This window comes from Coffea arabica, chromosome 6e (assembly GCF_036785885.1).
Source record: "Coffea arabica cultivar ET-39 chromosome 6e, Coffea Arabica ET-39 HiFi, whole genome shotgun sequence".
Classification (NCBI taxonomy): Eukaryota; Viridiplantae; Streptophyta; class Magnoliopsida; order Gentianales; family Rubiaceae; genus Coffea; species Coffea arabica.
In genome coordinates this window covers 53,905,235-53,907,927 of record NC_092321.1, presented here as the reverse complement: position 1 = coordinate 53,907,927, position 2,693 = coordinate 53,905,235, and positions in this window count along the sequence as shown.

The window sequence follows — 2,693 nt, the reverse complement described above, 5'->3', positions numbered from 1 at the left end:
CTGGATTTGAACTAGTGCCATTTACAAGATCAATTGGCAAGATAGATGTTGGGAACTCTTCTAAAGAGAATGCCTTGAATAATGGGGATGATGGGGATGCAAATGATAGAGAAAATATAGATGACCAAGTGGAGACTGATACTGATTCGGATGGAGACTGTGATCGCTTTAGTGCTGATAGGGATTTCTGTAGGGATGAAGAAATGTTAGAAGAATTGATTGTTGAGGGGCTAAAATCTGGTGTGGATTTTTCAAATACAGAGCAACTTAGATCTTCACAACATCCCAATTCTAATGATGATTGTAATAATGCTGCACAACAGCAAGAATCAGTTGCAGATGAGCTAGGTAGACAACAACAAATAGTTGGGATGGATCCATGGTCACAACAATCAGGACTTGAAACTGAATTTGGGAACAAATGAAGAACAACCTACGGATGTGGGAACTGGAAACCAGCAGTCGCGGAGGAAGAAGCAAGTTAGAAGGAGAAGAAACAACAATAGAGCATCAGGAGAAGAGGCAGCTCCTCATTTAGATGATGTCCATGCATTAGATAAAGACACAGTGGTGACTGAGTTGCATAGTGATGTTGGCTCCTCAGATGAAGAGAATGACTGGAGGAATAAGTATGTTGACTTCAATCCGGAGAGAGATCTAAAAGACCCTAATTTTGAGTTTCACATAGGAATGAAGTTTGAGTCAGCAGCTGTTAGAACATATTCCATCATGAAAGGAAAACCAGTAAAGCCATACACAAATGAAAAAAAAAGGTTTAGAGCAAAATGCAAACCTCCTTGCCAATGATTTGTTTATGCTTCAGTTGAGAGGGAACTTGGGATAGCTGATTTGGTTGTAAAGAGCATGAATAATGAGCACACAAACTGCAGTCATGTATGGAAGAATAAGAATATTTCTGCTAAGTGGCTCGCAAACAAGTACATGGAGGGGTTTAGATGTAATGTTGAAATGCCTCAAAAATTATTAAGACAAATAGTTGATGAGGACTTCAAAGCTGAAATTTCAAAATGGGTGGCATGTAATGCAAGGACAATTGCTAAAAAGGAGATTCAAGGGAATGCAGAGCAGCAATATAAGGACATATGGAGATATTGTGTAGAAATTAAGAGGACACACCCAAATACCACAATGGAAGTTATGTTTACTCCCTTCAGACAATCTGGATGCAACCCAAAATTCATGAGACTTTATTGCTGTTTGGGACCATTAAAACAAGGCTTTCTTGACGGTTGTAGGCCCATTATTAGGGTTGATGGATGCCACATAAAGGCTGAAGGACAGCTGTTGACTGCTAATGGAGTAGATCCCAACAATGGATGGTGGCCCATTGCTTGGGCAGTGGTTGAGAGGGAAGCAACTGAACAGTGGAAATGAGTTTTTGAGCTGCTGAAGAATGACTTGCAGATTGAAAATGGGTACAGCTACACCTTTGTTTCTGACCAGCAGAAGGTATTAACTCCTTCCCTTTGTATATGCACTGTACACAGATCTGTTTCAATTTACTAATGCCTTTTGTTTGTAATAATGTATAGGGTCTTGACCGAGCATTATTTGAGGTACTATCAAATAGTGAGCACAGATACTGTATGCAGCACTTGTATAACAACTTCAAGAACAAACATCGTGGATTTGCCCTGAAGACAAAATTGTGGAACATTGCAGCAAGTACTACTGAGGGACTATTCAAGAAAGCAGCAGCAGATCTGGAAAAATTTGACAAGGAAGCATATGAATGGGTGAAGAAAGCACCACATCCCAGTCATTGGTGTAAGACTTTTTTTTCAGAACATACTCGATGCAATATGTTGATTAATAATTTGTGTGAAAGTTTTAATGGTCATATCCTTGAAACTAGGCAGCAGTCAATTATCACAATATTAGAGTCCATTAGGGTATTTTTGATGGAGAGGATACAGAGAAGGACAACTGCAATGGAGAAGTTTGAATTGTCCATTGGCCCACTAATTAAAAAAATAATTGATGATAGAGTGATAGAATCAAGGCAGTGGAGGACCATTTGGAATGCTGTGGATGGATACCAGGTTAGGGGACCAAGGGGGGTCCAGTTTGCTGTTTATTTAAAGAAAAAATCGTGCACATTCAAACTGTGGGATCTATCAGGTATTCCTTGCTGTCATGCTATTTCAGCAATTCACAGAAATAATGACGACCCCTATAAAGAGGTGTATGACTGCTACAACAGAGATCTGTTTCTAAAAATTTATAAAAATATTTTGTATCCTATCAATGGACAAGTAATGTGGCCTGAAACTGATGGGGTGGATCTTGATCCACCAGAAAGGATAGAGCAACCTGGCAGACCTAAGAAGGCCAGGAGAAGAGATCCTACTGAAACTCAAAAGACTGGAAACAGGTTGCGGAGAAGGATAGTCATCCATTGCAGAAAATGTGGTGTTGCCGGCCATAATGTAGCTGGTTGCAAGGTACAGCAACAAGACAATCAACAACAGCAGAATTAGGATAGCGAGGAGCAGGAGCAGAACCAACAGCAGCAGCGTGTTTCTAAGAATATGCAGCAGCAACAACAGAACCAACACCAACATCAGAGTCAGCATGAACAGACCCAACAACAGCATAAGAGACAGCATCCTCAGACCCAACAGCAGCACCAGAGGCAGCATCATCAAGCCCAACAGCAGCACCAGAGGCAG